Source organism: Myxine glutinosa, chromosome 7 (assembly GCF_964187855.1).
Source record: "Myxine glutinosa chromosome 7, kmMyxGlut1.1, whole genome shotgun sequence".
In the NCBI taxonomy this organism is placed as follows: Eukaryota; Metazoa; Chordata; class Myxini; order Myxiniformes; family Myxinidae; genus Myxine; species Myxine glutinosa.
The window spans coordinates 86,356,120-86,383,467 of NC_136267.1; the positions used below are offsets into that span (position 1 = coordinate 86,356,120).

The following is a 27,348-nucleotide window of genomic DNA, read 5'->3' on the forward strand; positions in this document are numbered from 1 at the left end:
ATAATCGTCACCCTCATAACAACAGTGCCTAAGTCATTTTTTGCAGTTTGGAGAAAAAGGCAAAAAACTGCTGCAATTGAAATACGCAATTGAAGTGCAATAAATCACACCACGGACTTAGGCAGATTAACATAAAGTGGTTCAGGAAGTTAACAATGACTTATTTTTACAGGTGTCACAAATGATAAAACAAGTGAGTTAGGCAGAAAATCTCAAAATGGCCAAAAAATGACTTCGGCACTTTTGTTATGAGGGTGACGTCATGATATCAACCTCCCACACAAGTTTCATCAAGATCGGATGATATCATCGGGTAGTTATGCTGCGGACACACACACACACACACACACACACACACACACACACACACACACACACACACACACACACACACACACACACACACACACACACGACGAATATAGTCGTCACTTGATAACTCGTGAACCAAAAACTTGGGCTCTGAATTGAACCCGATCACACATGCACAGAAGGCTAACCCCCGCTCTAGTAGGGAAAATGGCCTTAAAATGCATGTTGTTGTTGTTGTACACATGCACAGAGGAGTGAGATAAAGAAATTTTTTTTTTTACTCTGTCTGCCTGTCTGGTAGTCAAACAAAATTGAAAATCATTCCAAACAAGAAACTTAACTATTTTTTTAAGGACATAATAAAGGAGACAAACATAACTAATGTAATGTGTTAGACAAGGTGGTGTAGTAGACATGCATCAATAGAGGTAAAACATGGAATTAATTTATTTACATGTATATGTCCTTTACAATCTTTATTTTATTTAAATTGAATTATACACTTTATTACTGTCGAACACAAAAACGCCTTCTTGTCACTTCCAGGAACCTCCAGTTTTGCAATACTTGGACATGATAAATAGAGTGGTGTATAAGGGGGTAGGGGGGGGGGGTGGTGTATAAGGGGGTAGGGGGGGGTACAAGAAAGACTGCTTCAATAGTACTAAACTTCTGGAATTTTAAAACGATCTTTAAAATCATTATTTTATTTCAATTGAAGTATATACTTGAACACTGCATGGGGTGACAAGTTCTATGAACTATATGGTTAAATAAATGGATTCAAAAACAGCAAAAACGTGAGCAGTAAACCAATGGAGAAATAATCAACTTAAAAACACCCACCGAGTTAAATAAAATATAATTAGTAAGGTTGAAAACACCCACCGATTAAAAAATATATATATATATATATATATACGTACAAACACGCACTGAGCAAAATAAAAGGAGTGTACATTATAAAAACACCTGGGTTAAATAAAAGCAATTCATAAATTTAAGAGCGCCCACCAAGTAAAATTGAAAAACACTCAACAAGCAATATGAAAAAACAATTAGTAAAAAAATAAAAATAAACATGTAAATACGTATATCAATTCAACCAAAAAGCTTCTGAAAATGGAAAGCCAGTCCACGTCCGCTTTGCATTCAGACTTCTTCTTCCATATGCTTCTTCTTCTTTCGTGTATCATCAGATGGCCAGCTCAGTGTCGTGCAGCCATGCCCTCGTCTCTGGTCCTACGTCGAAGAGGCCGGCTTCTGAAGGTGGTCTGTATAGGGGGCAGGTCAGGTGGTAATTATGTGTTCGGCGGTTTGCTCAGGCTCGCCGTACACGCACGCAGCGCTGTCTGCCAGGCCCCACATCTTCAGTGATGATTTGAAGCGGCCGACCCCCGTACATAGACGGTTCAGCAAGGTCCATTGCAGGCGTGGTAGGTCTTCTCCTACGACGCCACCTCCTGGGTCCCAGATGTAGCGGTGGATGCGGGTGGGCCCGGCCATTTCCCACACCTGCTTCCAAGATGCCGCCAGCCATGCGCTTCTAGACAGGTCCTCAGGGATAGAACTGAGCATCTCTTGTGCCGCCTTGTTGTAGGGATGGCGGGACTTGAGTCTGCTTGGAGGCACCACTATCATTGTGTTGTTGTGCAGGATGTGCCAGTCGTGTTTCTGGGCATATTCGGTGGGCATTTCTGGGCATTTCTGGGCATAGGGGAAGAAGACGACAGCCTCTCTGCGGCCTTCCCTACAAGTAACAAGAATTGTGAAACTAATGTCGCCACACAATCATCGAGCTGGAGGGCAAGGTACAAGCCAAGGTCAAGACCAAGACCAAGGCATAGAACGTCCTTTTCAGGACGGGCGGCCATTCCGACCGTCGAAAACCAAGGCCCGTCAGTGCTCCAACTCAATGTCGAGGGCCTCACCACCGCCAAGCTCGAAGTCATACGACACCTCGCCGACTTCAATTGCATATGCTAAACAGGATGAAAACAGCAAAAAAAATACCAAAATAAATTGACAATTTTAGGGAACTTTGACCTTTTGACCTCAAAAGCAATAGGCTTCAGTGACTCAATATGCAAACCCTGCTCAAATTTCAAGGTAATATAATGAAAATTGGCAATTTTATGCCACCTTGACCTTTGACCTTTTGATCTAAAAAAAAAAAGGCTTCTAGCTTCTAATTAGTGATCCAATTCAGTGACCCAATATGTAACTTCTTAAATTTTTACAAGAATTGGAGGACAATTGACAATTTTATGATGCTGACCTTTGACCTTTTGACAAAATAATTAATTTGTCGTCTCCATATTCTCATGACAAAGCTCTGTTGAAAATTTGATGACAAAAGCTCAAGTGGTAAAAAAAAAGAAGAAGTTCCATCCTGGACACACACACACACACACACACACACACACACACACACACACACACACACACACACACACACACACACACACACACACACACACACACACACACACACACACACACACACACACACACACACACACACACACACACACACACACACGTTTCCCGCTGTGCAGGGGACGGGCTAATAAACATAATAATATTAAAAACACCCACTGAACAAAGAAAAAAAAAACAGTAAGTAGAATAAAAAACAACATCTATCTATAATTCCAGTAATCTCTGTGTGTCTGTCTGTGTGTCTGTGTGTCTGTGTGTCTGTGTGTCTGTGTGTTTGTCTGTGACCGCTGTTTCTCGACAACCACGGGTCCGATATACTTGAAACTTGCCAGGTATATTGCTGGGGACCCGAGGATGTGCCTTTTCAAGGTTTGAAATTAATCGGACAAGTACCTACCGAGCTATGTCCAAAAAACGCTTCAACCAATCAGAGAGCAGCGAGCTATCACGTGTGCCGAACCGTTAATGCAATGCAAGCGTTAATGCGTTAATGCAAGGCTTTTCTTTTTTTCCCTCTTCTCTTTCTACTTTTCCTTGCGATTAAATTGCAAACAGCCAAAATACGTTGGCGCTAATTGAATAATTGGCCATTAACACTAAAATAATCGTAACTGCGATATGCCAACTTCCGGACAGTGCAGCCTTCCCTGTTGTTGTTGTTTGCAGCAGCTGTTTGCAGCAAGGCAAGGCTTTTCTTTTTTTCCCTCTTCTCTTTCTACTTTGCCTTGCGATTAAATTGCAAACAGCCAAAATACGTTGGCGCTAATTGAATAATTGGGCATTATGTTTTACAACTAATAAAAACGAATTTGCGATTCATTCGCTTTCCTGCGCGTTTGTGTACGCGATGGCGATTTCTTTACCAAACTCCGGAAGCCGTTCGCTTTGGACCGAACCATTGCATGTAAATAGAGGGGGGGGGATTGTCACCACTCGCAAGCCGTTCGCTTTGGACCAAACCATTTCATGTAAATAGGGGGGGGGATATAATTTTAGATATATATATAGTACGGGCATGCCCTAGTAAAATAAAAACGATTAGCAAAATAATTGCTCCAACTACTCCCACCGACCCTCTCTTTCCCCTTCGTTTCCCCTCCAAGGGGGGTTTCAAGACAGCTGTTCACCACCATCTCAGGTCACATAATTCAATCTGTGAACCTTCCAACCCAGATTTCTGCCAATGGCAAATGCTCCCTTCTGGACTCAATGATGGCCAACACCCTTGCTCTTCATCTCCTCCAACTGATTGATCGAATCATGTACTTGCAAGAGTAGGCAGCTTGGGCTATAGTAAGGAACCACCTCAGCGCTGGTGAATCTGACAGTTCACTCAAGTAGACTGGCAAGCACTTCAAACAGACATCTCATTTCAGGACCATATCTACTGCCCCTGATGTTAACTTAGTCTGGGAATTCATCCAAGAAAACTGCCCCCTCTTTAATATACACAGATTCATCCCATCTAGTCTTCAGTTATCATACCCTTCCTTCCACCCATGGCACACCGAATCCTGCAGTGAGGCAGTTCCTCTGAAACAACTTGCCTTTTCTTCCTGGAAAGCAAATCTGACCAAATGCAATCGCAGATATTCCATAAAGCCTGCAGCAAGTGTGTGTCCATTCTCAGGAGACATAAAAACAATATCTGTCCAACCTCAAGATTGACCTTTCACACCTGTCTCCGTCCTCTAAAACCTGGTGGCACATTGCTACATCTGTCTCCGGTGTATGCTCCCCATACATCCCTTCCCTCTCCTCAATGGCACCACAGCCAACTCCGCACGTGAGAAGACCGAATGCAGCAATTCTGTGTTTGCTTCCAAATCTTGTGTCCCAAACCCCACTCTCTCTCTCTCTGTACACACCATTCGCAGTTGTACCCAACTGCTCCTGGACTCTATATTTTGCTCTGTCAAACCTCAACTGTCAAACCTATAGAACTCTACGCTCTATACCTGAGAAGGGGGAGAAGTTTTTGTCAAACCTCGACTCTGATTCTGCAATTGGACTGGATGGCATCAGCTCACTTGTCCTAAAAACCTGTGCTGCTGCTCTTACACATTCTCTCTACTCTTCTCACCCTATAACTTGCCCCAGGTCATCTTCCATCTTTTTTATTTGATTGTATTCATAATCGAGGCTCATAGAAGATCTAGTACTAGTACACTGAATGGATAGCAGAGAGGGGAAAACACCAAAAGCAGAGCCTAAGGCCAAAACAGAGAGAGGCGAACAAACAATGGATGTGGTGAGGGATGGGGGGGCATGAGAAGATGCATGGGGTGGACAAGATAGACACAGAAGGAAACTCTGGGTTAAACTGGAAATTTGGAAAGAGGAGGAATTGGCATGGGGAGGTGGAGGGGGTTTACGAGGATAGAGAAGACCATGGTTTTGGGTTGGGGACGACTGTGACAAAATCACAAGCTGGTCAAACACTTTGAATATGTCTTTCAATCCCGACAAATCTCACACTCGCACTTGATCTCTCTGGAAAGACTGTTTGGCAAACCCTCTCATCTACTTGTTTAACCCTCCTCTTGAAGTGTAGTCACTGAAACATTGGGCCTCACAATTAGCAGTAACCTTTATTGGGCGAACCATATATATATATATATGTACATACCAAATCTGGTCTACAAAGCCGGCTGGGCCTCCTCCAAGGTCTTGCCTTGGCACAACCCAAATTTTATAAACCTGCAAGGTCTTCATCTGCAGCTTGATAGAGTAATGCTACCCACCCCTGGTTCACTTTGGGCTGCTGCCCCTGCCTCACACTTTGCTCAGCTTGACGCTGTGGTAAACAAAGTCTTTAAAAGATCATTAGAATTGCCTACAATGAAGTTGAGTTTCTGGGCCTACCACTTTCACATCACAGACAGATCAACATGGACTGCGTCTTCTACCGACTCCTTTCTGTTCTTGCACCCTCTGCTCTTTGTGCTCTCCCCAGCCATCCCCTTCCCCCCTTCTCCCACACCTCCTCCACCCCTCAGGTTTCTGTAGTGCAGATGGTCTGCCACTACCTTGTCCAGTGAAATTTCCGCAATCCAGACTCACTGCTCTCCTACATTCGTTCATTCCTGTTCCCCCCTCCCCCCCCTGCCTGTTGAACCATTTCCTCAGTCTCTTCAATGTCATAATTTATCCTTCAGCAACAGAGTTCAACCCCTGCTCTCATTCTTCCCCATGTCATTTATTTCTCCAAATCTGCCTTTATTTTGTCCCTCTACCCTGATGGTGTGTCATCCCCCACCCTCCTCCACCCCCCCCCCCCCACCTCTTTCCACTGTTATTTGTGTCTGTTATGTCCTGGTCCATTCTGTGTTCTAGCTCCTCCACAAGCCTAAACTCTGTACATACAAAAACAAAACAGCCACCGAGTAAAATTTAACACAAATTTAGAATTTAGATATAGTTTCTAAAATGTTTTTTCGCAAATTCGCAAATTTAGAAACACTCGAGTTGTGACAAATGCACAGAAAAAGGAACAGATGCCTCATGGGACACAAATACGCAACTTTAAACATACGGAATGTTCAACAACAAAATAGTTTTGTTTCCCTTCCAGAAATGTCTGTACAAAATGGCAGTCAGCATGAGCAGGATAAATGTGTGAGAATTAATTAATTAATTTGCCTCCATGGATTATTGTTTTGCATAAGAACTGACGGGCTTCGCCTGGACTTTCAGAAACGCGTCCATTTCACCCATACATGTGCATATAGCACCTGGGAATCCAACAAGCCCAGATCCTGATCCTGCAATTTCAACTGGAGTTCTTACCATTCTGTTGCGAAATGGAACAGAGGGTAAAACGGTGAGCACCCGGACTTCGGAAACGGCAAAAGTTTGCCCGATTAAGCTTTGTGATGATATACGTGATGGTATGTACAAAGAGAGGCAAGCCTTTCAAGCAAGCCTATCTCACCATGCACGTGATATTCAAGGACTTTCTTTTTTGTATACAGAGACAAGTCTCGTGGAGGAACTACAGCACAGAAAGGACAAGGACGTAACAAATTAAAAGAACTGTAGAAAGAGTGTGGGGGTGTGGGAGACACAAATAGTTCACAGCACCGCAAAATAGAGGGAGACTTGGAAGAATAAAGGATATGGGGAAGAATTAGACCAAGGAGAAGAGGACCTAGGGGGTGAACATAGGAAGGGAAAACTGGGAAAGTAGCAGAGATTGAACAATAAATAAATAAATAAATAAAAAGGGTAAAATAAATGAAGAAATGATAAAACAGCTGAAGTTAATCCAAACAGCAAGATAGCAAGGGAGCTCATTACGCTACGCCTGTGTGGGAAGCTTGGTACCGCATGACACGATACACACAGAGGCACAAAATAAATAATACTTAGAAGCTTACAAGCTGTCAGTGAGGAAGAGCGATGGAGAACAAACGAAAATGAATAAAATGCTATTATGCCTGGCACATTTAACATTATACTGCGAGCTGTTAGTGTACAAGTTCAGAAACAGCAAAGTGTGATGGCGTTCACTTTAACAAAGTTCAAATATAATAGTTATCAAAACAAATTTTATAACCTCGGGCAAATAGCAAGAAGAGCGAGTTTGAGCTCTGGAATGGACGTACACATGGAAAAGAACTGCTGTACGACCCACAGCTTTCCACACCCTCCGGTCAAAAACAACCAAAAGGTCATGTGGGGTACAAATGGAGGGGTCAAAAGTAGCACAGTATGATAGAAATAGTAACTTTGCATTGATGCCATTTACAAAAACAATTGTGCTGATTGCCATGCGCTATATTCGAACAACGAAATAAACTTTCAGCAGAGTGACCCACCTTGCACACACGGTGACATTGTGCTTAATCAAAACATTCACAACTACAACAGCACTCGGTGGAGAGCATAACTCTGCCAGGCTGAACAGTTTACGTTTTGTATCCCACTGATAGGCCAGGTCTGGATCCGGACCTGAACCAAAATCTAATCTGCTTGTTCTTGTCGCCTAACCAACTCATCCACATAGATTTGTCATAACCCATCCACAACGTTTTGAAATATCATGGTATACATCGATTTTGGCCCCATTTCGGGATGGTGAAGAATCACTTGGAATAACAAGTGAATCCTCTTGGATTGCGCTGAGGTTCGGGCATGGAATTTCGAGCCTCGATCATGGTTCGAGCCTCGATCTTGTATACAAAAATAATAATAATAATAATAATAAGAACCTTGGGCCGAATCTCGCGCTTCACCAGTGCGCGTGCGCGAATTTACGTCACGTCGGCAGCGAGAAGGGGTTCCCCAACACGAACCAATCAGGAACTGCCACGTCACACTTATATGATCTCAGAATTCCTGTGACAGGAATTCGCGTTACACTGGCTGGAAGTCATTCGCTAGAGGCGCTTCCTCAGCGCTAATAATAAAGAATTCTAGTCTCTGAATCCTGATTTTCACCAAAATCTAATCATTTTGTCCTCGTCACACACCCAACATCGACACCAAATTTCATCCGAATCCATCCTCAACTTTGAGATATCCTGTTCACAGACAAACGAACAGTTGAGAAAACATAACCTCTGTCCACCTTCGGTGGCGCAGGTAATGAACCATCAAGCCCATAAGAATTGAAGGCAATAAATTACTTCCCCAATCATTTGTTACAGCTACAATATGAGCAAAATTGCACTGATTTTTTATTAGAGGTAAAATTAAAGGTTGGTTGGGAGAGAGAGAGGAGAAGGGGGATATATTCCCAAAATACATTTCAGTGGAATAATACATACCACATAGCCAACACACGAATAAACTACAACATTCTGGTAAAACATTCGCACTCGAAGAAAAACTACTAACATGCTGAGCATCCAAGGTCTTCCTTCTTTTTAGGGACAATGGCCGACCGAGGATAATGGACTCCTGGATGGATGAACAACAGGACATTGCAAGAAAGCACTTCACACCATAAAGGGTGAAACTAGCCTTCGTCCAGAGATCAGGGAACCTAACATCCGATCCCCTTGCCAGGTAGTATCCCATCCTTTCCAAATTACGGGTGTGCGCGGCACTCAGGACAAACAAAGCTGCTGGAAATGAAGTAACGTGACGTTTTCAGTGGTTAGTAGCATCATCCTCACATCGATGGGGCCAATGCGAAGAGTAAAAAAAAATAAAACAAATGTCATTGTATGTATGTATGTATATATATATATATATTGTTGCGGATATGGCATTTGGCCTCCATATCCGCTTGTAAATATTCCCCTATTTCCCCAATACTCCCCAACTATCCCCAATCCCCCATTCCCTAGTCCCATTGCCTGTAAATAACACTCTGTAGAACCGACCTTCCCCTTTTTCCCCCATTAAATGTCGTGCCCAGGTCCACCGCATCTCACGTAGACAACTTTCGGACATCTTGCTAGTTATTCTTAGTCTATGTCAGTTAAGGACTCGTTTCCATTAATTCTGACTCTTCGTTGCACCAGAATGTGATTGTATGGCACCAGTAGTGAGTTTAGGACCTCCCCATACCTCCTCCCATCTTCCCCATGAAACAATAACAACAACAACAACAACAACAACAACAACAACTACAACAACAGAGGAGATTGGGGGCGGCGCGGCGCGGGGAGTGTGCGTCCTCACTCCGGCGTGGTTAGCCGCCATTGCCCATGCGCTCCACGGGGTTACCACGAAGGGGCTGGCTGTCAGCTCCTCGTCAGGGGCGGAGCCGGTAACCCCCCCGCACCCAATAAGGAGGGCGGACCGATTCCATCTGGGGCGGAGCTAACTCGCCGAGGGCGTGTCACTCCCCGCCGGATATACGCAGCGACTTACCGGACGTGACGTCAGATGCGCCCCCAGCTTGGAAAGACAAGTCGCGACCTCCGAGCGCTGAGCGACCTCCCCGCATCTTTGGGCCGGACCGGGTCGATTTTGTCCCTGAGCCAAGGTGCACCTTGAGCCATCGACTACCCGCCTTCCTTGCCATCAATCCCCGTGTGAGTCAGTTTTGTCCTGTTTATCTGTCGTCTGTCGGGGCTAATATAAGACCGTGTTTAAGTGCCCACCTTACTATGCTGTACCTCTCATCCCTGTAATCTAAACGTTCCGAACTAATATAACCTCCTCCGGAGGTCTTGAGAACTGTACCCTTGGTGTCGTGTCATTTAATCCCAGCCGTTGTGTCCTTTTCCTTCATTGATCTAGTGTAGCGCGACTCGGCCAAGGTTCGAGTATAATCGGGTAACTTGTGCGGACACGGCGGCCATTCCGCTCGGCCCACCATAACATCAAAGTCGTGTCTGTAACAATTGGTGTCAGGAGTGTCGGATTCGGACCTGTGACTAAATTCATTTAGCCCAAATTTTGGAACACCAAGTGTACCATTAGGGTAACATTTTGGTGTTGGGAAGTAGAATTCGATCCGGAGCGCGTTTCCCGCGCTCGAAATTATAATGGCGAAATTTGATTTTGTTTTACAAAATATAAAAACCCGAATTTTGAAAGTCGCGCTATGGCAGACCAAGTCGGCTGGGGTCCGGTAGAGGAGAGTGAGGCAGGGTCGATCCAGGACCAAAATGAGGGACAAGGGGAGAGCGAAGCAGTGAGGGTAGCAGACGCACAAAATAGCGTCGTTGCGCCCGACGTTGCGGGCGCGCAAAATGGCGCCTCGCTGGTCACGGCGACCGCGCCCGCGACCGTGGCAGCGCCCCTGGTGGATTCGAACCTTTTCCTCCTGCAAATGAGGGCCCTTATGGAACAAATGGGTGAGCGATTGGAGGGCCAAATGGGGGTAATGGGGAACCGGATGGATGCTCAGAGTGAGCAATTGGGGGTAATGGGAAACCAAATGGGGGTAATGAGGGACGAAGCGAGGGGTACCAGTGAGGGGTTAGACAATAATTTTAAGGAGTTAGACAAGAAATTTGGGAAGTTAGACAATAATTTTGAGGGGTTAGACAACGGGATAAAAGAGGTGAGAAATGGGTTAATGGGGGTAGAAAACAGAATGGCCGCTCAAGAGAATCAAATGGAAGGGATGCAAAAGGGGTTAGAGGGGTTAGAAAATAGTATGGAAGGCAAATTGAGGGACATGAGGGACCAAGCGGAAAGGGAAGTTAAACAAATGGGGCAGCAGATAGAGGGGGTCAGAATGGGGGTAGAAACCAAACTGGATGCTCACAGGGAGGAAATGGAGCAGATGAGGGTGGCATCTGGGCAGGAGATGCAAGTGATGGGAGAGGAGATCAGAAGAGGAGTGAGTGAGGAGGTCGGAGGAGTGCGCGAGGAGGTGAGGCACTGTAAGGAGCGCATGGAGAAGGAGGTGAGAAAGGAGACTGTAAAATTGCAAGGGGGTATAGAGGAGTTGACGCTGGGAGTAGAACAACTGACAGTGGGACAAAAGGAGTTGGGGGACCAGGTAAAGAAGAACACAGCGGTAATAGAGGGTTTAAAATCGACACAGAAGGAGATGAAAAAGGACATAGGGGTAATTAAAAAAGAGTGTCAGACGGTACATGAGGACCTGACGAGGAAAATGAACAAAGTGGTAGAGGTGATGGAGGTTAAAGAGCGGGAGGTGCAGGAGCACATAGAAAAAAATAAAGTGGAGTTAGAGGAAGAACTTAAAGGGGCGCACGAGGAGATGAAGGAGGTGAAACAGAAATTAGAAGAAGTGGAAGAAGGGGTGAGCGAAATTAAGAAGCGACGGAGAGAGGATAAGAAAGAGATAAAAGAGGAGGTAAAAGAATTGGTCCAAAGTCTGTGTTCGAATCGTGATGATGTGCTCATTAACCGGATGAGGGATTCGCAGGTGATGGAGGAGAAGCGAAGAGAAAGAGGACCCGGTGTAAGTGGTGACCAATATGGTCGTGCGTATGATGCGCCAGGTGATTTAATGAGCTTGGGGGTCGAGATGGACCCGGGTGTTCGTGAGAGGCCGTTGGTGAAGAGTGCGACAGGTCTGGTGTGCGAAAAAGGAGGTGTGCGAGAAAGTCCGACTCTGGGGTGTGTGAGGAAAAAGTGCGTGCCAAGGAGTGAGGGTGCTGGCGAGAGTGAGTCGGTCGAAGCACGTGTGCGAGGGAGCACATGGAAGCGCGGTGTGGTAAGTGTTACAGAGGGTGTGACGGGAGAGTGTGCGCGAGAAAGGTGTGTGACGGACAGGTGCATGGGGAAAGAGTGCGCTGTCAAAGGCAAGGAAGAATGCACGCCTGTGGTGAGTGTTACAGAGGGTGTGATGGGAGAGTGTGCACGAGAAAGGTGTGTGACAGACAGGTGCATGGGGAAAGAGTGCGCTGTCAAGAGTAAGGGTGAGTGCGCTGTCAAGAATGGAGGTGAGAGTAGTGAGAGTGACAAGGAGAGTGAGTTGGTTGTGACAGGTGAGCGAGGATGTACACCTGGGATGGAAGGATGCACACCTGGAATGGTAGAGCGTGAGTGGGAATGCACGCTGGAGTTGGTTGTGAGGCCCGTGGTTGGGTGTGCGAATGAGAGCACACCTGTGATTGTCACAGAGGAGGTGACAGAGGAGGGGGCGCGAAGAGGTGTGTTGGTGAGGTGTGCGACCAACGAATGTGTGCCAAAGTGTTCGGTGGTCAGGTGTGTGACCAAGGCTGTGAGTGGAATGGGTGTACCTGGGTGTGTAAGGAAAGGTACGAGGAGCAAGGAACAGGCTGCGGGGTGTAAGCGTCCAGGTGAAGCATCGACGGTAACCGGTTTAGAGGTTAGAGCGACTTTTAGCCGAATCGGGCCCTCGGTGCGTGCTGGGCCTCGCTTTGAACGGCCGCGTCCGTGCTCCACTAGGCGGAGCGGGCAGCCCGATAGAAAGGGTCGTCATGGCGACCACTTTTTGTTGAGGCAGTCCGGCAGGTCGAGATCGGGACATTGGATGGCTCCACGCCGAGATGGTGCGTGGGATCTCGGCCCGGGTAAGCCCCCGTCCCTGCACCGAGTGCCGGACGCATCCAGCCGCTGGCACAGAACAACCCGCATTCATGGCTTGGCTTTACGAAGCCGGGCTTTGGACAGGAATTGGCGCACCGAGAGGCATTAGTGAGTAGACTGGGTGATGAGGTTAGTGTTTTGGACCCAAAATTAGAGAAAAACAAAATTTGATGATTGGCAAGGGATTGGCAGTAGTGATTGGCAGATGATGGGTAGTGATTGGCAAATTTTTAATTTGTTGAAATTTGATGTGCAAAATTGGTAGTGAGCGATGGGCCCGGTGGGTAAGGCTGGCATCCCTGCCGCCCTTCCCATGGGGGGGCAAAGGAGCAATAGCTTATGGGGTGTATGGCAGTGAAAACTAGCCCGGGTGGGTTAGGTTATATTGATAGGGACCTAGAAGATGACAGTAGGTAACGTTAAGGTTTAGTTAGTGACTGATACCTGTAGTGGGGACGCAGGTAGATTAGTATGGATGATAATGACGAGGGAGCGCAATAGTTTAAAGGGACGACTGGGAAGCGCAAGTTTCAGAGGGGAGTAGTTAGCTGAGATGATGCTGTGTGTGTGAGAATTGCACAGGTGTGATTGCACAGGTGTGCAACTGGACAGGTGTGTGGAGCAGTGTGTGAGTAATGAGTGTTGTGGATCAGCGCGAATGCGCTTGGGGAGAGAAGGGTGCAGGTGGCACCAGGTGTGAGAGCACAGGTGTGCAGGTACAGGTGTGTGGAGAGAGTTGGAGTAAGTGGTACGGAGTGGTGTGCATGGTGCGAAGATGTGGATGGGGGAAGAGTGGACCCCTTTCACGAGTACCCGGGGCGGGTAGTGTAAGAGTTAGGTAGAGGGTACAGGTAAATTGTGGTTGGATATTGGCATCTGTGGCGCGGGTGACAGAATGGTATTGTGGATGGGTGCATTAGTGTTGTGGAAATGGCTGGGCGTGTAGCCTGTTAGTGTGTGTAGTTGGTTGGGCACTCCACCACTGTGAGGATGTCGGCCAGGTGAGGCCGCAGGTGGGCTCTGGGAGCCGGTAGTTGTGAGTGGGTGCCTGAGGATCCCGGGTGTGGATCGGGTAGCCCAGTGCCAGAGAGGGCACCGAGTGGGGAGAGCGCCAGAGGGCCTTCCCCAGGTAGTTAGGTTAGGGTAAGGAGCAGGTAAGCTCGGAGGCAACTGCAGTGGTGGGGGTGTGCAGGTGGGTAGACCCGCTGGGAGAGGTACACGTCGCGGCCCAGAAATTGTGCGAGGGCACCGGGAGATGAATCGGGGGAGTGAGACCCCAAATTGAAAAGCACCACAGTTTGGTCAATGGTAATTGGTTTTTAGAACCCATAGTGTAAGAGGGCCAATGGTTTGGCAGGAGAAAGACCCCGGGTAATGTAAAGTTGTTAAAGTCATTTAGGAAATAGTTAGGATTGATGAACCTGTCGCACCATACGCAGCCACTTACCTGTGGTGATGATGATGACTCCACACCTGTGTTTTCTTTGTTTTGTGTTGCAGGAAGTAAGGATTGCTGTTGGATTTGTGAGACGCATCACGACGTGGATGAGACATTGGGGTGATTCCATCTCTCCCTCCCTAGGAGGGACTGATGATGAATTGGTAATGGCAAATTTTGATGTTCAGTTGGAGATGGCAAATTTTGATGAGAGTTGAAAATGGCAAATTTGATTGGTTAGGAGGGAGAGAAGAGGAATTTGGTTTATGGGAGGAACGGGGAAGACAGTAGGGACGTTTGTTGATTTGTAAAGTAGATGTTTATGGGTAGTGTTGTGTTTTGTGGATACAGTAAGGGGTAAGGGAGGGGCCATGTAGGTTACCTGGTGGGGGGGGGGGGGGGGGGGCGTACGGTAGGAACGTACCTGTCTCACCTGGTTCCCATGTGCCCCCAGTGTGCATTACCTTACATTGCGTGCACTTTTGCGCCCTTACCACCTTACTCACTTGTCTGCTTCTTTTGTCTCCCACCTCCGAGGATCTGGCTTTGGGGCAGAGAGAGAGGAGAGAGAGGTGCTGGCTCCGCAGTTGTGGGCCTGCACTTTCGCTGCTTGCTGCCTGGATCGATACACCATATGGACCGCAATTTTGGTGGCCACCCACAATGGACCGCAGTTCTTTTGCGGCCAAGCACCACCCGTGGATGGACCTATGGGTCAACGTGGCACCTACGCCATACAGGTGAACCACTTATAGTTGGCCCCCTGACGGCCACAATAAAGAAATGGATGCGGTTGGCGCCTTTCTTTATTTTTGAAAGAAGTAAGAAGGCCAAGTGCACCACACGAAGGCAAGACCAGCAGCAGACCATCGGCCGGCTGCGACACCACACCGTGATTTATAGACACTTTATTGGTGCACCGGATGGTGCTGACTGTACATGATGGGGTGGTGCTTTTGGTGCTTGGAAGGGGTGCTCTGCACATTATTAAAGGCCGTAAGGCCACAGAGCACTCGTGGGTTGGTGTATCGATGCTGGCATGCGTGCTCTCTCTATGCATAACATCTGCATGTGTTCCTCCAAAAACAGGTCCTGGATCGTAGTGTAAATATCAGCGTAGTCTTGTAAATAATGCTCCCTACCGGCTGTATGTTTAGTTTGAGAATTCTTTCCGCGATTTGGTTATCCTATGGGTGTGTTTCTGAGAGGAGAAGGGTGCAACGTCGCAGGGGGACATATTTACTCATTTGTGAATATCCATAAAACTGTCGCACTCAGGGTAGAGTTAATAGTAGAGGGAACTACATCTGAGTGCCACACTAAAATAGGTAAAAATTTATCGGGTCGGGACGCCCCGAGGGTAGAGAAGGGTGCAATGTTGCGGATATGGCATTTGGCCTCCATATCCGCTTGTAAATATTCCCCTATTTCCCCAATACTCCCCAACTATCCCCAATTCCCCATTCCCTAGTCCCATTGCCTGTAAATAACACTCTGTAGAACCGACCTTCCCCTTTTTCCCCCATTAAATGTCGTGCCCAGGTCCACCGCATCTCACGTAGACAACTTTCGGACATCTTGCTAGTTATTCTTAGTCTATGTCAGTTAAGGACTCGTTTCCATTAATTCTGACTCTTCGTTGCACCAGAATGTGATTGTATGGCACCAGTAGTGAGTTTAGGACCTCCCCATACCTCCTCCCATCTTCCCCATGAAACAATAACAACAACAACAACAACAACAACAACAACAACTACAACAACAGAGGAGATTGGGGGCGGCGCGGCGCGGGGAGTGTGCGTCCTCACTCCGGCGTGGTTAGCCGCCATTGCCCATGCGCTCCACGGGGTTACCACGAAGGGGCTGGCTGTCAGCTCCTCGTCAGGGGCGGAGCCGGTAACCCCCCCGCACCCAATAAGGAGGGCAGACCGATTCCATCTGGGGCGGAGCTAACTCGCCGAGGGCGTGTCACTCCCCGCCGGATATACGCAGCGACTTACCGGACGTGACGTCAGATGCGCCCCCAGCTTGGAAAGACAAGTCGTGACCTCCGAGCGCTGAGCGACCTCCCCGCATCTTTGGGCCGGACCGGGTCGATTTTGTCCCTGAGCCAAGGTGCACCTTGAGCCATCGACTACCCGCCTTCCTTGCCATCAATCCCCGTGTGAGTCAGTTTTGTCCTGTTTATCTGTCGTCTGTCGGGGCTAATATAAGACCGTGTTTAAGTGCCCACCTTACTATGCTGTACCTCTCATCCCTGTAATCTAAACGTTCCGAACTAATATAACCTCCTCCGGAGGTCTTGAGAACTGTACCCTTGGTGTCGTGTCATTTAATCCCAGCCGTTGTGTCCTTTTCCTTCATTGATCTAGCGTAGCGCGACTCGGCCAAGGTTCGAGTATAATCGGGTAACTTGTGCGGACACGGCGGCCATTCCGCTCGGCCCACCATAACATCAAAGTCGTGTCTGTAACAATATATATATATATATATATATATATATATATATATATATATATATATATATATATATATATATATATATATATATATATATATACTGTATATATATATATATATATGCCTGGCAGGAAATATGGCTATGCATATATAAACATGGCTATGCGTATGTAAATGTGTCTGGCAGGATAGCTGAGAGGTATGTGAACTCACCTCTGACCTGTCTAGCCTGGGTTTGAATCTCGCTCCAGCTATAAACTGTCATCCTGGTGTATAATCTCGCTCCAGCTATAAACTGTCATCCTGGTGTATCCCATGCAGAGGAATTCATCAATGCGTGCACTTTACATGAAATGGACATTAAACCGGGGTCCTTCCCGCCAGCATTAGTTGGTGGATGTTAAAGATGCCATGGTGTCCTTCGTGCAGAGTAGGCGAATTGCTGCTGGTACCCTAAACAAATTACTCATTCCTGCCCTGACTGCTGAGAAGGCAATGGCAAACCATCCGTGCCAAAAATAAAATCCTTCAACAACACCAATGCTCTGTATCAATGCTCAGAGGTACCGTATTGAACCCCCCCCCCCCCCCCCCCAAAAAAAAACATTCAAAAAAAAAAAAAAACATAATAAAATTTACATTCCGCATTTTAAGTCATATGATTAAACAAATTATTTCATGTCAAGAAAATTCCATGCTAATTGAAGAAGTGTGAGGTTTGACAAATGCTGCAATTTGCTGCATAAACAATATGGCGGATTAGGAAGAATGGGAAAGAAGACGTCTGGGGATCGTCTCCGTTCTTCATCGCCTAGTCCAGTCACATACACAAATGAAGAGTGGAAATGGAAAAACAAGCCCCACGCACGATGGAAAAATAACATTCAGGCGATAGATGTGAAAAACATTCTGAACCACTTTCTGGGTGAACCTACCAAACATGATATAAAGATGCACGAGTGATCGAGTGGGGTCTGACTGCTTCATTATTACAATATCAATTTTACAGGGCATATGGCTCATGAAGGAGCTGTTACACAAACATTTAGACAGAGACATTAGACAATGTTAGACAAACAGCTGGTGACCTTGGGGAAAGTGCTGCAACTTCTTGGAACTCTGGGTAATGTGTACTGGCAACACCAACTTTATGATGTCGCTTTTCTCTCCACAGTGTTACGTGCTCCTCCCCGACCCACTGGTCACGGTGTACCTCCGAGCCCCGAGAGGAGTCCCGGCAGAAAAATGTGTTATTCCGTATGTCAAAGATCAATGGTGAAGCCACACCAATGGTTACTCACAAACAAATATTGTATTAAGATCACACAAGAACAACAGCACAACAACAATACTAATCAAAGGTACAATCAATATATTCTATGATGGTACCATCAGTTTCGCAATATATAACTCACTGTGCTCCAAGTGAGTGAAACCAGAACATTCCCAATGTCTCTTTCCCGGCCTCAAACCCAAGTTGATTCCGGTTTCAAGCCGAAGTCGATTTGCTCCAGCGATCGCCAGAACGATGTCCAATCGAGACCAGAATCCCGTGCGGATGGCAAGTACAGTCACACAGTCCAAAGCTGCACAAATGCGCCCTCAAGGCGACTGGGAAATCACACCCTCGGGTATGGACTTTCACGGCTCACAGTCGGCGAACCGCAAATTAATCTTCAAAAGCCACGGTGCACACACACACCAGACACGTCTGAAAGTGGCGAAAACGGCTGACGAAGCAAAGAAACCTTGCTCGACGCACGAATCAAAATGGCCGACGACCCATTCTTGAGACGTAATGGCCCGACGATAATTCTCCTCGGAATCCACTGCCAAAAACCTGACACGCAGGCCGATTGGTCACAGCGATGACAACTCTGTTGCAGGGATCCCTCTCCCAGGAAACCCGAAAGTTCGCTAGTGACTCCCGTTCGACAGCGTTCGCTTCAGAACTCGGAGCAGCTCGGCTTTCTCCTCCGACTCACTCGCTCCGCCCTCTTTTCTTCTTCTTCTTCCTCTTCGTCATCCGGTTCCCGAACCGGTTTCCTGTTTCTTTTAACATTAACTTTTTTACCTTTTGAAAATACTTCATGAACAATAAACCTTTTGAAAACAATAATAGTACATGGAATCAGAAATATTTACAGTGGATGAAAACCACCACAACGGAAGTGACGAATCCGTAACACTTCCCCCCCCCCTCAAGAAAGAAAGTTTGAACACAGTGAAAACTTTCTTTGCAGACAAAACTCCTCCAACAAACAAAAGTAAAACTCACACCCAAATCATCAATTCACGTGAGCAACAATAATCAACATTTCCCAAAAATAAAGCAACAAAACTTCCAAACAACCTACAAAAATTTCCAAAGTTAGTTCACTCTGGACAAAGCATCAGCAACGACATTGTCCCTGCCCTTTACATGCTCAATTTCCAAGTTGAACTCCTGCAAAGCCAAACTCCATCTCATCAACCTCTGATTTTATTTTTCATTTTTTTGAATGAAGGTTAAGGGGTTGTGATCAAAAATCCAAAGTCAAGCAAATCTATAGCACTTTTTTAGGGAGGTCGAGCTGAGAGCCAGGTTTCATGGTGGTTGGGTGGTGAGGCCTGGAAGTATTCACTACATGGATGCCTTTAAGAACGTGGAGTTCACGGTTAATCCGTGTAGGAATCTTGGCTCGGCTGCTCCGCAGCATTCAGTGCTTCAAACTCTTCCTAACTTTCATAATAATCACGGTTGGAGCGCTTGTCGCTGTAGTCACGTGAATAGCGGTCTCCTTCTCGGCCAGGCTAACCCCCGCTCTAGCAGGGAAAATGGCCTCAAAATGCATGTTGTTCTCGGCCACTACCCTGATAATCATCCCTTCGGGAGCTGCCGTAACTCTGGGAGCCTCCATAGTAATCTCGACTGCGGCCACCACCAAAACTACTACTCCCACCCCGGGAGCCATAGCCACCCCTGATAGTAAGGGAAACATATGAAAATCTGTTAACTAAATTGTTACCAAAAAATTTCTTCACCAATATGTTTGTAAAGGTGTGTAATAACATGTGTTAAAATGTTGAAGGTCAACTCACGTGGGAAACCCAGAAAAAAAGCTGTTGAATTCGGGTACCGAAAAATTATTTTCGAGAATTTTTATTTTTTTTAATCGGCCCTTAAGTAACTTATGAGGGGTCAAATAAGGGTTTTTCATGATTCTGAGTTGATTGTTAACATTTATATTTCACCACAGACACTCCTTTGTGGAAAAATAATTTCTAAATATATCTCATTTTCTACTTTGCAGGACATGGAGTCTAGCAATATGGATGAAGACGTTACTCCACCTGTGCTCAATTGCTTCATCTGTGCACGCTCGGATACACCAGCTGAAAGGCTCATACAGGCAACTCCAAAGGGATACTCAACTTTATTGAAACAAGCAGAAACTGTCGAAAATGTTACTGTTGTGGAACGTATGAAGGAGGCTCAAAAGGAAGGAAAACTGAGGTACCACCAGAAGTGTAAAAATGATCTGTACAACAACTTTGTTGCAACCACCAAGAAGTCAGCTCAAGCATCAAAGGCAGAGAAAGAGTCATCAAAGTTGAAGAGAAGACGCACTACTTGTGAGTTCAGTTCATCAACTGGCTGCAGTTCTAGAAGATCACAGTCAGTTGACCTCCTGTATAAGGATGTATGCATTCTTTGCAACCAACCAGCCCAGCTCTACAAAAATAATCCAGCACAAGCTAGAAAGAAATACAGAGTGCCAGATAATTTGACTGCAGATACACTGAAGGCAAGCTTGCTGAAGACAGCACGGAGTCGCGGGGATGACTGGGGCACTGAAGTCACTGGACGCCTGGAAGGGATCAACGACTTGGTAGCAGAAGAAACACTGTACCATTTGCGATGCAAACTTATGTTTGCGAGAGGTGACAGTTTGTCCAAGACTGATGAGGAAGGAAAAAGGAAGAGAGGACAGAGGAGTATTGATGAGGAGCGAGAGGCAGTTTTTATTGAATTCTGCGAATGGTTAGACTCAGAATTAGAGCATGGGGTAATGAACATGGACCAAGTCCATGAAAAGCTGCAGGAGTTTGATCAGTCACCAGAGAAGAGCCTTTCTTATTCAAAGCATTGACTAAAGATAAAACTTCTAGAGAAATACGAAGACACCTTGTATTTCACAACACAGGAAAGAAGGGCAGATGTACTCTGTCTCAAAGATGGCACCGACAATATTCTGCGAGGGCATCATGCTAATCTTGACCATGGAGATGAGAAGACTCAGATCATAAAGACGGCACTCAAGTTCATATCCAATGATATTGCCTTGATTGATTTAGGTCCAAAGTCATACCCCACCACACACAGTATGACTGACATCGATAGTCAGCTGACACTTGTTCCTGCAAGCCTTCAGATGTTCTTGAGACCGATTGTCAAGACAGAAGAAAGAGTTGCCGTTTGGGGGCAGAATTTTATTAAGGCCTGTCGACCTCAGTCTGGAGTATTGCCACACCAAATGGGGCTTGCCATACAACTTGATCATAGATTTGGGTCAAAATGGATGCTCAACAAGTTCCACCGGCTGGGATACACTGAGTCTTACACGGAGACACAAAACTACAAATACTGCTTCCTTAATAGTAGGAGTGGAGATGATGTTCCAGATACTTCTGGCACTCTTGACACCATTGTGGAGGAAACCGATGAACAGATCAATGATGAGGTTGCGGTTGATGCTGTGCTTGAGGATCAATCAGTGATGACAGCCAAAGTGCCAGCCAGTGAAAGTGAAGTCAAGTAATGATCAGGTGGTCTTTATGGAGGTTGGGGAAACAAACAATGCAGTCACTCAGTTTGTTGGAGACAATATAGATTTAAACATTGTCTCTATTCACGGAAACACTCCCTTTCACTCAATGGGTTGGATCGAAGTCACCTCTCCGGCACCACCTTTGCCAGATCCACAGACAACAGCAGCTTTGGTTCTTTGATCAACAGCAGCACCAACAATGAGCCAGTTCCAACACTGGACCCCACGGCTCCTGAGGCGCTATTGCAGTTCACGAGCTGTAATTGTCATGGAGATTGCAGCAACCGGCGATGCAGCTGCAAGAAGAATGGGGTCACGTGCATCTCGGCCTGTGGAGTCTGTAATGGCATTACATGCAGAAACTGCAGTCATGATGTTGTTGAGTCTGAAGAAGACATAGACAATGACTGTTGAAACTTCTGACATTGTGAATGAGAAATAACTCTTGAGTATTGTATATGTATGTGAAATAAAAGCTACTTTGTGTGTAAATGTAAAAGTGAAAATATAAATGTTAACAATCAACTCAGAATCATGAAAAACCCTTATTTGACCCCTCATAAGTTACTTAAGGGCCGATTTAAAAAAATAAAAATTCTCGAAAACAATTTTTCGGTACCCGAATTCAACAGCTTTTTTTCTGGGTTTCCCACGGGAGTTGAACTTCAACATTTTAACACATGTTATTACACACCTTTACAAACATATTGGTGAAGAAATTTTTTGGTAACAATTTAGTTAACAGATTTGTGAAATATCTCATAAAATGCCCTTACTATGAAACTACCTCCACGTTTTCCTCCTCTGTAGCCCCCTCGCCGCCCATGGCCTGCCTTCTCTCCTGTTATGGTCCGACCATCCAAATCCTTGCCATTCAAATCCTTTTCTGCATCTTTGGCGTCCTTTGTGGTTTCAAACGTGACAAAGCCAAACCCTCTCGACTTTTGCGTCTCCCTGTCTTTTATCAGCAACACTTCCAAGAGTGGTCCATATTTTCCAAAGAAAGAGTCCAGAACATCTTCCCTTGTGTTGAAGTTCAGTCCACCTACAAAGAGCTTGCCTACATTGCCTCCATCCCTGACTTGTGGGTGCTGACACTTAGTTTCAGGGTACTTGACAAGAAGTGTCTGTGCAAAGCGGGACGTCAGTACCTTCCTCTTCTCTTCAGAGAGCTTCCTACCCATAGCACGAGTCGCGGCACAGAATGGAAAGATACCCGTAATCTCCTGCTCTAACTGTGCGATGTTATTTTCCATACTAGGCTTTTCAACAAACATCGGGTTACCAGAAACTTGACCACCGGCGAAATCATTCCCGATAACAAAAGATATTCCCTCTACAGGAAGAGTGGCTTGTAAACCTACGGTGACCGGTCCTGACACCAAATCAGACTTTAAATGGATGACATGAAGTGGAGCTTTAACATAGCCACCAACCCCCTGTAAAAGAACACTAACACCAGTTGCCGTCTTCTCTGACAATGGCAAAATGCCTTCAAGCATCAAAGATTGATGTGCTCCTGTGTCCCTCAATACCCTAACAGGTCTCTGGTTAGTCAAGTCTCCATCCAGTGACACAAACCCCTCTGAAATAAAAGGTTTGTAACCCTCTTGAACAAGGTCGTTCTGTGATGCCGTAACTTTGGCATGGGAACCTTCACAAGGCACTGTCCTCCAAGGACGATTTCTCGCATTTGCCAATGCATTCTGAGTTGTACTAGTCTGACTCCACTCCTGATTTTTCCTTTCCAGGGCATAACATTGGGACATCAAGTGTCCAGGTTTCTTGCAAAAAGCGCAAGTAGGCCTTGAGGAAAAACTCGTTGTCTGCCTCGAGCCCCCCGGAAGATAAGTCTGTCTTGGAACTGTAGTCTTCTGATCCCTAAAAGCCACGGTATCAGATTTGTCCTCATAGTCATCTCTAGGCCGCCCCCATGAATATTCGTTCTCCGCACCGGATGTACCATAACTCCCCTGGCAAACTCTAGGCGGGAAGTTATGTTTGTGGAACCCCATCCTGTGTGTCAAGGCATAGTCATCTGCCACGGTTGCTGCCTCAGACAACTCTGGTACTTTCTTTTCCTCCGGATGTACTTTAATGTCCTCGTGGACACAGTTTGAATTCCTCCACCAAGATCAATTGTCGCAACAGTTCGAAGTCTTTCCCAATCCATTTCGAATCACACCACCGATCAAACATGGTTTCCTTCATTCTGGCAAACTCCACATGGGTCTCACTCTCCCTCTTCCTGGCATTCCGGAATTTTTGCCGGTAAGCTTCAGGGACCAATTCATAGGCTTTGAGAATGGCTTTCTTCACTTCCTCATAATCTGTACATTTGTCAATCGGTAAAGCCGAAAATATATCTTGCGCTTTACCCACCAGAACACTTTGCACTAACATAGTCCAGGACCCCACAGTCCATTTTAGCATTTGAGCCACTTTCTCAAAGTGTAAAAAAAAACTTGGCTACCTCCTTTTCATTGAAGGGTGGAACCAGCCTCACATGCCTACCAACATCCCAAGTGTTCTGACTAGTTGTCGAACCAACCAGCATGGATACGACTTCTCTCCGTTCTCCCATTAATTCCAGCTCCTTGAATTTAATCTCCTTCTGATACTCCATGTCACGATCCTTTAACTCCCTTTCGGCTCTCCTATCCTCTGCTCTTTCCTTTGCTCTTCTTTCTTCTTCAGCTCTCCTTTCCTCGGTTCTTCTCTCCTCGAGTTCTCGTTCCTGTTCTACTCTTCTTTCCTCGAGTTCCCTTGCAGCTCTCCTTTCCTCTGCTTTTAACCTCTCCTGGCTCTGCAGTTGCATCTCCATTTTCCGGAGCTCCACATTTTCTTTTTCCTCGGGTAACCAATCCAAGGCTACCTCTGTCCATGTTCCTTGTCCTACCAGAGATTCTACCACCAATGTCTGCATCTCTGCTTTCTTCATATTAACTCGGACCTCCAAGTTAAAATGTCTGGCCAATATCAAGAGTTCTGATCTTTTTAACGCTTGGAACTGTGCCTCATTAGGGGACGCCGCAAACTGTTCTGCGTCAAACACCATGGTGACTATCAGTTAACACCTGTTAACCTTCACACAAAAATTTTCCAATTTTTTTAAAAAAAATTGGGAATGTTTGAAAAATTCCAAATTTGGGAATTTGGGAAATGTTAGGGAATTCTATCCCAGACGAATGTTATCAGGGAATTTAATCAGCAAAGACGAGCTCCAAATTTCAATTTCCAAATTCCGGAATTCTAATTCAATTCCGGAATTCCCAATTTGTAGCAAATCCCAATCCCAATGACGAGCCCCCAATTTCAATTTGGGCCAATTTTGGACGAGTTCCCAATTTCTCGGACGAGCCCCCGATTTCTGTTACGTGCTCCTCCCGACCCCCTGGTCACGGTGTACCTCCGAGCCCCGAGAGGAGTCACGGCAGAAAAATGTGTTATTCCGTATGTCAAAGATCAATGGTGAAGCCACACCAATGGTTACTCACAAACAAATATTGTATTAAGATCACACCAGAACAACAGCACAACAACAATAGTAATCAAAAGTACAATCAATATATCCTATGATGGTACCATCAGTTTCGCAATATATAACTCACTGTGCTCCAAGTGAGTGAAACCAGAACATTCCCAATGTCTCTTTCCCGGCCTCAAACCCAAGTTGATTCCGGTTTCAAGCCGAAGTCGATTTGCTCCAGCGATCGCCAGAACGATGTCCAATCGAGACAAGAATCCCGTGTGGATGGCAAGTACAGTCACACAGCCCAAAGCTGCACAAAGGCGCCCTGAAGGCGACTGGGAAATCACACCCGCGGGTGTGGACTTTCACGGCTCGCAGTCGGCGAACCGCAAATTAATCTCCAAAAGCCACGGTGCACACACACACCAGACACGTCTGAAAGTGGCGAAAACGGCTGACGAAGCAAAGAAACCTTGCTCGACGCGTGAGTCAAAATGGCCGACGACCCGTTCTTGAGACGTAACGGCCCGACGATAATTCTCCTCGGAATCCACCGCCAAAAACCTGACACGCAGGCCGATCGGTCACAGCGATGACATCTCTGTCACAGGGATCCCTCTCCCGGGAAACCCGAAAGTTCGCTAGTGACTCCCGTTCAACAACGTTCGCTTCAGAACTCGGAGCAGCTCGGCTTTCTCCTCCGACTCACTCGCTCCGCCCTCTTTTCTTCTTCTTCCTCTTCGTCGTCTGGTTCCCGATCCGGTTTCCTGTTTCTTTTAACATTAACTTTTTTACCTTTTGAAAACAGTTCATGAACAATAAACCTTTTGAAACAATAATAGTACATGGAATCAGAAATATTTACAGTGGATGAAAACCACCACAACGGAAGTGACGAATCCGTAACAACAGTCAGTGAGGAAATTGAGAAATCTCCACCTCCCCATGGAGGCCAAATTATGGTCGTTTGTCTGTGCTCTATCCTCTAAATGCTGAGCATTAAGCAAGGAAGTAGAAAGAGGTTTTAAAGTCTTTGGTATTTCTCGGCAAGGATCGAAATCGAACTGCCGACCTCGCAGACTCGGGGTGGACAGTCTTACCGCAACGCCACCATGTATGGTGTTGGACTATTTTTTATTTTGCAATGATTAATTAATTGTGTTCTTTTGGAAAATGAAGCTTCTTTGTGCGGTGAAATAAACCACAACAATCATGCATCTAATGCATGTTCTTTCTTTTGTTGTACTGGTCTTACCTTTTACAGCATGTTTTACATTCATACTTTAGTTTATCACTTCATGTACTAGATTCACTTACGAGGGGTGTTCAAAAGGTTTGAACAACTCCCAATTCTCAAAGATGCAACTATTTTGCATTTATTTAAAATTTTCAAAAATGTGTCCAATTTCAATGAACTTTCTCCATTTGTCCTTCAATCTGTCCATGCCAATCAATATAAGTTTTCAGATTGTTCCTTCAGCTATGTCTAGGTAGGTACCTTCAATGAGTTCCTTGTCATCAAGGAATTGGTCACGCAGATGGGGTTTCAATTGGAGGGACTGCTAATAGTCACTGGGGACCAAATGTGGGCTGTGGGTCAGGGTGGAGGGTGTCAGGGGGAGGCAAGGGTGATCCAGCTTGTCAAAACCATAATCATAAACAGAGGGCTTGCGCATCACAGGCCTTGTGTACATGTTTGTTCTTATGAAGGACGTGAGAGGGAGTGCAACAGATAAGGGGGCCAGCTGAGCAGAGAGTACACACTGGGCTCGAGTGCCATAGGACCTCCACCATTGATAAGCATGAGCTTGCTCACCAGGTCTGGGAACTCATGACCCTTGTGAATGCAAAAAAAAAAAAGCCATACGAGTGTCCGACCAGGACATGTCGTTTCACATAGGGGTGCAACACATGCTTTACATCCTCTATCAAAGCGTTGAATGTGTACGCAGCCACCATGGTGGGGAGTGGGAGGTGGGGTGGGGGAGGTTGAGCTTCCCCCGTGACACACCATCTCCCAGGGCTATGCACTCGTAGCCCCGAGCCCTTTAGTCCACATCCCTCAGCATTTGTCCTTGAGGGCCTGTGCAGTTTGTGCACGAGGTTGGCGTAATATTCCCCTATAATTGTAGTTTCATGAAGTGTATAGTCAATGAGGAGGCATCACTTGATAAAGCCGAAGATTGGGGCCACGATCTTCACAGATGAGGATCGGGTGTAAAATGTCAAGGGTGTTGGTGACCACTTGTGCTTCCATTGCATGGATTCCAATTTGTTTTCAGGACCACATTAGTAAAGCCTTGTCATTACAACTTAGACGAGCAACAAAGTCATTGGATCTGCATATAACAGTTTGAGAATCTGGGGACATGACCCCAGGAGTTGGCCATCATGAGTGTTAAGGTTTTGGGGAACCTGCTGAGATATTGGACAAACCCAACTGTATGTTGAAAATGGTGAAAATGCTGTCTTCAGAAATT

The 27,348-nt window shown here is 46.1% G+C and overlaps 1 protein-coding gene across 7 annotated transcripts in view; it reads right to left on the reverse strand.

The window, feature by feature from the left end:
- Positions 1 to 27,348, reverse strand: part of LOC137413004 (histone deacetylase 4) — a 233,663-nt gene that overhangs the window by 138,395 nt on the left and 67,920 nt on the right. The window lies entirely within an intron of this gene.